The sequence below is a fragment of the Rhinopithecus bieti genome, unplaced genomic scaffold (assembly GCF_001698545.2).
Source record: "Rhinopithecus bieti isolate Rb0 unplaced genomic scaffold, ASM169854v2 scaffold_46340, whole genome shotgun sequence".
NCBI classification, from domain to species: Eukaryota; Metazoa; Chordata; class Mammalia; order Primates; family Cercopithecidae; genus Rhinopithecus; species Rhinopithecus bieti.
This window is the reverse complement of record NW_016818740.1, coordinates 292,911-301,013: the sequence shown is the minus strand read 5'-3', so window position 1 is coordinate 301,013 and position 8,103 is coordinate 292,911.

Here is an 8,103-nt window from a genome sequence, read left to right as displayed (position 1 = left end):
TCATTCTGTTGCCCAGGCTGTAGTGCAGTTGTGCAATTATAGCTCCCTGCAGCCTTGAACTCCTGGGCTAAAGTGATCCTCGTGCTTCAGCATTCTGAGTAGCTAAGACTACAGGCACATGCCACCACACCAGACTTTTCTTTTCTTTTCTTTTTTTTTTCTGTTTTTGTGGAGACAAAGTCTCACTATGTTGCCCAGGCTGGTCTCAAACTCCCAGCCTCAAGTGATTCTCCCACTTCGGTCCTCCCAAATGTTGGGATGATAGGCATAAGCTAACACGCCTGGCCACTGTGCACTATTGAAAACTTTCTAGATCCCATTTTGCTTTATTTATAATGTATCTTTCATCAAATTTGAAAAGCTTTCAGCCATTATTTCTTTGAATGCTTTTTCATCCCCTTTTCTCTTTTACCTCTCTTTTGGGATCCTGACAACATGAATGACAGGTCTTTTGTTAAATTTCCACAGGTCCCTGAGGCTGTGTTCATTTTTTTTTTTTTTTTTCAGTTTAGTTTCTCTTCGTTTTTCAGATTAGGTAATTTCTATTGCTCTATCATCAAGTTCACTAATTCTTTCTTTTATTTCCTCTATTCTGCTCTTAAACCAATCCACTGAGCTTTTATTTTGGTTATTGAACTTTTCAGTTCAAGATTTTCAGTTGGATTCTTCTTTATATCCTCTATTTCTTTGTTGAGACTTTCTATTTCTTTACTGATGCTTTCTATTTTTACTTGTTTCAAGTATGTTCATAATTGTTTGTTGAGCATTTTTATGACAGCTGCTTTAAAATATTTGTTAGATAATTCTAGCATGTCTGTCATTTAGGTTTTGGCATCTATTGATTGTTTTCACTGTTTGAGATCCTGATTCTTGGTAGATTAGTTATTTTCTACTGAAACCTGGCAGTTTTGAATATTATATTATGAGGCTTTGGATACTATTTAAACTTTATGTTTTAGCTGGCGTTCTCTGATATCACTCCACTATGGGGAAGCAGGGGGTTCCAGATTGTTACTGCCAAGTGGAAGCAGAAGTCTGGGTTCTTCACTTGGCTTCCATTTACAACTGGGTGTGTGGTTCCTCATTACTACTGGGCTGAGATCAGAGATCCCGCTCTTCACTATGTCTCTACAGATACCTTTCTAGCTAGGATGGGTAGGAATCCCCTGTTACTACTTCCCATGTGCCCTCCACTGACATCATGGGGTTGGGAAAGGGGAGAGGGCAGGCCTTATTATTACTGAGAAATGGTGAAAGTTCTAACCAAGCCTCCTTTGACACCACTCCAGTGGAGATGGGGGGAAATGCCTCATTACAGCTGTGTGAGAGGAAAAGTCTAGACTTCCTGTATGATGCTATCTCTACTGATGCTGCAGCCTGGAGATGGGGGTCATTACTGCCTGCCGGAGATGAAGTCTCAACTCCCTACTTTGCTTTCTCTGACCCCACTCTGGTAGAGGCATTAGGGTGTCTGATTAGATAGCCTGGCAAGAAGTTTCACTCCCCATTTGGCATTTGCTGGTAATCCCAACACTTTGAGAGGCTGACAGGACTGGGGCTACACTTTTTGTTTTTGTTTTTTTTGAGATAAGGTCTCACTGTCACCCAGCCTGGAGTGCAGCAGCACAATCATGGCTCATTGTAACTTTGAACTCCTGGGCTCAAGCAATCCTCCCACCTCTACTTCCCACGTAGCTAGGACTACAGGTCAACACCACCATGCCCAGCTAAATTTTTTTTTTTTTTTTTTTTTTTTTTTTTTTTTTTTTTAGAGGTGGGGTTTCACCATGTTGCTCAGTCTGGTCTCATATTCTTGGGCTCAAGTGATTCTCCTGCCTTGGCCTTTCAAAGTGCTGGAATTACAGGTATAAGCCACTGCACCCAACTGGGGCCACAATTTTTAATTGGTGGCATTTGGCTCCTGTAGAGACATTGTCTAAAAGTTTCCTGCCTTGCTAGGCTGCTCCTTTCTTGTCCCTTTGGTTAGATAGAGTAGGCTTTTGTTGTGGCTTTTTTTTTCTGTGTGTACTTCTTAGTATTTCCAGGTTGCAGTCTTCAGTTCTCAATCTAGGATGTGTGAAGCAAAAAATAAAAAAGAATAAAAATAAAAGCATGCACAAATGCAGATAAAATAGTTGGTAAAATACTGAAATAAGCCTAAAACAGCTTAATAGTTTCTGTCTTGATTCCACACACTGAGTGCACCCCTCCAGCACTCTGGTTATCGTGGTCCTTTCCCCAGGATACCTTGAACCCCCACACAATCTAACAACTAAAGTCTTAACACTTGCATAGCAGGGGTCTTTAGGACCATATATTACCACTATGATTGGTGCTCATTCTGATTGCTTGAGACTCAGGCCTTAATACATTTTATATATTTTATGCATTACTGCTTGGTCCACATAAACTATAGAACACCATACAGCTAGTAAAATGAATGAGGAGATCTCTAGGTAAGCATAGAAGATTGAACAAATATATTTATCTCCACTCACTCCTGAAACCTCACTAAAATGACAACAAATTAATTAATTTATTTATTTATTTATTTATTTATTTTGAGACAGAGTCTCGCTCTGTTGCCCAGACTGGAGTGCAATGGCACAATCTCGGTTCACTGCAATCTCTGCCTCCCGGGTTCAAGCAATTCTCCTGCATCAGCCTCCCAAGTAGCTAAAATTACAGGTGTGCACCACCATGCCTAGCTAGTAGAGACGGGGTTTCTATAATCCCAGCCTCCCAAAGTGCTGGGATTATAGGCATGAACCAGCATGCCCGGCCAAGAATTTTTAAAAGTAATAAAAGACCCTAAAGTACAAAGAGAACATGAGAGGAGATGACAGTAGAAGAGAAATACCAACACAAGTTTTGTAAGCCAGAAAATAGATGGACAGGTGGTAAATGACTTAGCAGTGTAGACAGATAATACTGAAACTTAAGCCTGAAACTGGGTAGAAGCCAACAAAAGGCGAGGCAATTCATGCTGCAGAATCTCAGAAAGTCTTAGGATTTCCAGGCACCAAAAATCTCTAGGGGCAGGGGTGTGAGTAGGACTGAAAACAGCAAAGTAGATTATCAGTTGGTAAAAGAAGTATATAGTCCTTCCTTCTAAGTTCACTCAGGTACTCCATGGGGTAATTTCCCTTTGCCAATGCATGTAGAAGACAGGAGGGTTTTTTCCTTGCCAGAAAAGTTTATATGAATAAGAAGTGGGGTGACTTGCCACACCGAAAATGAGGATACAAAACATGCATATTTTTCTTTCCTTTTTTCTTTTTCTCTTTCCAGGACGTGTTCTCATCTAAAAAACCTGCATGTCAAGTGGTTCAATCTTCAGTCTCTACCTTATTCTGTCATACATCCCAGAATACTTGCAGTCAGGTTTATAATTACCTATAGGAAATTGGACTATTTCTTTCTGTGGAAAATAACTGTCTAATAAAAAGGACTGAAAAATACTGATATTGTTGAGAATCCCAGTGAAAAAGCTGAGTTGTAGCCTTCCCAACTTAAAGGACATTTTACCATATAACAGTGCCTACTCATGTACACTGAACTTCTAATCAGCTTCTTGGTGTCTTACTGTTATATATAAATGGGCCATCAAGAGTGATAAGACATTGAGGCTAGAGATAAAAACGACAGAAGGAAGAAAGTGAATTTGACAGAAACAGAGACAATACAGGGAACAGAAGAAAACTTTAAGAACTAACTTTTAGAGAGATGAGAATATACAGCATTCATTAAAAATTGGCTTAAAAAAGAACATTCAGAGAATAAGATAAAGCTTTGGAAATTAAAAATAAGATAAAAATTGAAGTGCTGGAATATAAGTTGGAGGAGACCTTCTGAAAATTAAAATAAAAAGACAAAAAGATGGAAAAAAAGCAGAAGAGATGACTTGGGGATCAACCTAGGATGTTCAACATCTGGCTGATAACATTTACAGAGAAAAAAAGAGAAATTAAAGAGTAAAAGGATATTATCCAAGTAATAATGCAAGAAAAATTTTCAGAACTGAAGGACACAGGTTTCCTAACTGAAAGGGCCCATCAAGTGCCTAGTATAATGAATAATAACAGATCACACAAAGACATACCATACAGAAGTCTCAAAATACCATGGAATCAAAGTAATAATATTGACTCAATGGCAGCATTGGAAGCTCAAAGCAATGAGCCAATGCTTTCAAAAGTTTAAGGAAAAGCTATTTCTAACCTAGAAGTCCATAAGCAGCCAAACTTAATGGTAGAATAAAGAGATTTCACATATGAAAAATGTCAATTAACATTTTCTCTCTCAAGTAACCTTGCACAGAAAATCTTGGAGGTTGTGTTCAATCAAGATAAAGGAGTAGCAACAACAGCAAAAGAATATGTGGAAAATAGTATTGACTAGGGTTTTCAGGGCTTTCCCCAAGAAGCTGTAGAGCCTGTATTAGGCTCCCTCCTATCTGTGGGTCAATCAAATAAAATCCGTTTTAAAGAGAAAATTTGGTGGGAAAGATTGTATAGTGTTGCCTTGATTAAAGGTAAAGCAACAAGAATATTAGGCAACAAGAAATGTTTCAAGGAAAGCTTTTCCAAAAATGGCAAGAAGACAGCTAATAAAGTAGTGGAAGAAGGAAGATGTTACAGAATTTTATTTTCACCACCCCCATAGAGAATCTCAGCCCCTAAGGTAGTCTTGAAAGTTACTTTGGTGGATGGATGGCAGAGTGACATGCACGCAGTACAACGTTCCCCACAAATCACAGACAAGGGCTGACTTCCAGAAAGATGGAGATTAGGTAAAGTTGGTGTACCCATTCTGTTATTTCTCTTTCCTTGCCTGCACTCACATGCCGTATGCCAACATGCTTCCCTTGCCTAGTCAAAACTAGGCTTACTGAGACTTTAAACAGATATTTTCTTCATTTAAACCAATATCAAGTCTTGTAAACTTGTCATCCACCTTAACTGATATCAAATCTTTGTCTTGTCAGTCTATTTCAGCCAATTTTCAGAGGTCTACTAAATAAATCCAAATTAAAATGATAATGACAGATAGCAGGCTGATAGGCTGCCCATCTAGAGGTATTTATATTTCAACAGACTACCCATGAAGACCAAAGACTGTAGGGATCAACCTTCCAATTTCAAATGAGCTAGTGAGGTGAATAATTTTCAAACACAGGGTCATCAGATCGCACAACATATGCAACCACCTACTTCACTTCTGAGCAAAACTAGTTGGAAACTTTTGTCTGAAACCATGTCAATGTATTTTCTAGGACCTAATTATTAACACAGTCATGAGGAGCCATAAATTGTCACCTGAAATCAATCCATCAATCAAAAAAGTAGAAACATTTTCCAGTGTTATCACATGGTTATTCTGGCGTGGGGTAGGGGATGTCTTAAAATAATTTTAAACATGATTCAAGACATGTTACAGGTTAATGAATTGGCACTAAAAGATGCCTCAAATATAAAATCTGGTAGGTAGGTTAAAGCACTGAGAGAAGATAAATTCCCCCTTAAAACTGCTTTATATAAGGGTGTCATATTATAACCTGAGACAATGAAATGTCTAAAGGAAATATAATGTTATATAATAGAAAACAAAAAGTAATCATATGTAGTCATTTATATCAGTAATCCGAATCACATTAAAACATGTGTACCAATGTAATTGGCAACAGAATCGTGCCCAGAATAACACTTGAGTCACATCAGGTCATTCTTAGCAAACATACTGGACAATCCCATAACTTTGAAATCTAAGGAAAGTGATAGGGGACTCGGGGATTTCAGTAAATGCAGCAAGTACATATTTCATGTTTAGAGCTATCAAATTCGCATTGTGAACTTTAGCACAAATCTCACTGCAACTCAGGGGAATGCTCTAATTCTGGTGATAGCTTTACTGAAGTATTCTGAAGACTTCAGCTAAATCATACTTAAGTCATGATGTAAAATCTAAGGTAGGGCATATGAAAGAATATGAAAATAAATACATGTATATATATAAGATGAGGATATTATTTAAGTACTCTGTATTGTACAATGAGGCCAGGAGCTCACTTTGGTATGCTGGATACAGTGGCAAAANTTTTTTCTTTTTCTCTTTCCAGGACGTGTTCTCATCTAAAAAACCTGCATGTCAAGTGGTTCAATCTTCAGTCTCTACCTTATTCTGTCATACATCCCAGAATACTTGCAGTCAGGTTTATAATTACCTATAGGAAATTGGACTATTTCTTTCTGTGGAAAATAACTGTCTAATAAAAAGGACTGAAAAATACTGATATTGTTGAGAATCCCAGTGAAAAGCTGAGTTGTAGCCTTCCCAACTTAAAGGACATTTTACCATATAACAGTGCCTACTCATGTACACTGAACTTCTAATCAGCTTCTTGGTGTCTTACTGTTATATATAAATGGGCCATCAAGAGTGATAAGACATTGAGGCTAGAGATAAAACGACAGAAGGAAGAAAGTGAATTTGACAGAAACAGAGACAATACAGGGAACAGAAGAAAACTTTAAGAACTAACTTTTAGAGAGATGAGAATATACAGCATTCATTAAAATTGGCTTAAAAAAGAACATTCAGAGAATAAGATAAAGCTTTGGAAATTAAAATAAGATAAAATTGAAGTGCTGGAATATAAGTTGGAGGAGACCTTCTGAAAATTAAAATAAAAGACAAAAGATGGAAAAAAAGCAGAAGAGATGACTTGGGGATCAACCTAGGATGTTCAACATCTGGCTGATAACATTTACAGAGAAAAAAAGAGAAATTAAAGAGTAAAAGGATATTATCCAAGTAATAATGCAAGAAAATTTTCAGAACTGAAGGACACAGGTTTCCTAACTGAAAGGGCCCATCAAGTGCCTAGTATAATGAATAATAACAGATCACACAAAGACATACCATACAGAAGTCTCAAAATACCATGGAATCAAAGTAATAATATTGACTCAATGGCAGCATTGGAAGCTCAAAGCAATGAGCCAATGCTTTCAAAAGTTTAAGGAAAAGCTATTTCTAACCTAGAAGTCCATAAGCAGCCAAACTTAATGGTAGAATAAAGAGATTTCACATATGAAAATGTCAATTAACATTTTCTCTCTCAAGTAACCTTGCACAGAAAATCTTGGAGGTTGTGTTCAATCAAGATAAAGGAGTAGCAACAACAGCAAAAGAATATGTGGAAAATAGTATTGACTAGGGTTTTCAGGGCTTTCCCCAAGAAGCTGTAGAGCCTGTATTAGGCTCCCTCCTATCTGTGGGTCAATCAAATAAAATCCGTTTTAAAGAGAAAATTTGGTGGGAAAGATTGTATAGTGTTGCCTTGATTAAAGGTAAAGCAACAAGAATATTAGGCAACAAGAAATGTTTCAAGGAAAGCTTTTCCAAAATGGCAAGAAGACAGCTAATAAAGTAGTGGAAGAAGGAAGATGTTACAGAATTTTATTTTCACCACCCCATAGAGAATCTCAGCCCCTAAGGTAGTCTTGAAAGTTACTTTGGTGGATGGATGGCAGAGTGACATGCACGCAGTACAACGTTCCCCACAAATCACAGACAAGGGCTGACTTCCAGAAAGATGGAGATTAGGTAAAGTTGGTGTACCCATTCTGTTATTTCTCTTTCCTTGCCTGCACTCACATGCCGTATGCCAACATGCTTCCCTTGCCTAGTCAAAACTAGGCTTACTGAGACTTTAAACAGATATTTTCTTCATTTAAACCAATATCAAGTCTTGTAAACTTGTCATCCACCTTAACTGATATCAAATCTTTGTCTTGTCAGTCTATTTCAGCCAATTTTCAGAGGTCTACTAAATAAATCCAAATTAAAATGATAATGACAGATAGCAGGCTGATAGGCTGCCCATCTAGAGGTATTTATATTTCAACAGACTACCCATGAAGACCAAAGACTGTAGGGATCAACCTTCCAATTTCAAATGAGCTAGTGAGGTGAATAATTTTCAAACACAGGGTCATCAGATCGCACAACATATGCAACCACCTACTTCACTTCTGAGCAAAACTAGTTGGAAACTTTTGTCTGAAACCATGTCAATGTATTTTCTAGGACCTAATTATT